Here is a 1045-nt window from a genome sequence, read left to right as displayed (position 1 = left end):
AAAATGTCCACTAGAAGACAGCAAATGAACCTATCACGAACCTACAGGAAGGGTGAGAAATCCAGGTTTGTGATAGGTCCATTTGCTGTCATCTAGTGGACATTTTGCTCAATTGCCCTCAGCTATTTTTAGACTGTTGTTGTTCATGTTTGCTTTGTTCTAGTGTACTATGGAATATATTGCTTTCTTATTCTTGACACTTCTCCCAGTCATATCTAAGTGTTCTGATACTTCTAGCTTGGAGTTTTATTTTTTTGACAACATAGCTACAGTATTTCACTTTTTAATGTGTATAGTATTGCTTACTAGGTGTGTCCAATCAATTTTGTAACCACTCCCTCTTCAATTACTATTTGTTGCCTTACCTTCATAATCTTACCTCATTTGCACGCACTGTATATAGATTTGTTCTATTGTGTTATTGACTGTGCGTTTGTTTATTCCATTGAGAACTTTGTGTTGTTGTTTGTGTCGCACTGCTTTGCTTTATCTTGGCCAGGTCGCAGTTGTAAATGAGAACTTGTTCTCAACTGGCCTACCTGGTTAAATAAAGGTGAAAAAAAACGTTATGGATGTGTCCCTGCAACCATAAAGGTCCTCAATGATGTCACAATTGCCCTTGATTCTAAGCAATATTGTGCTGCTATTTTTATTGACTTGGCAAAAGTCTTTGATACGGTAGACCATTCCATAATAAAAAGGTCAGGACTCTGACTGGGCCACTCCAGAAGGCGAATTTTCTGTTGTTGATTTTCTTCTGTGTTTTGGGTAGTTGCCCTGTTGCATTACCCAACTTCCGTTGATCTTCAATTGGTGAAGAGAGAGCCTAACATTCTCCTGCAAAATGTCTTGATAAACCTGGGAATTCATTTTTCTGTCGATGATAGCAAGCTAGCCAGGACCTGAGGCAGCAAAGCAACCCCAAACCATGATGCTCCCTCCGCAATACTTTACAGTTGAGGTCTTGATGTTGGTGTGCTGTGCCTTTTTTCTATTTTTTTTCTCCATATATAGTAGGATACATATTTGGCTTTAATTCTGCTGC

This window comes from Oncorhynchus clarkii, chromosome 2, assembly GCF_045791955.1.
Source record: "Oncorhynchus clarkii lewisi isolate Uvic-CL-2024 chromosome 2, UVic_Ocla_1.0, whole genome shotgun sequence".
Taxonomy (NCBI): Eukaryota; Metazoa; Chordata; class Actinopteri; order Salmoniformes; family Salmonidae; genus Oncorhynchus; species Oncorhynchus clarkii.
This window is presented reverse-complemented; position numbering follows the sequence as displayed.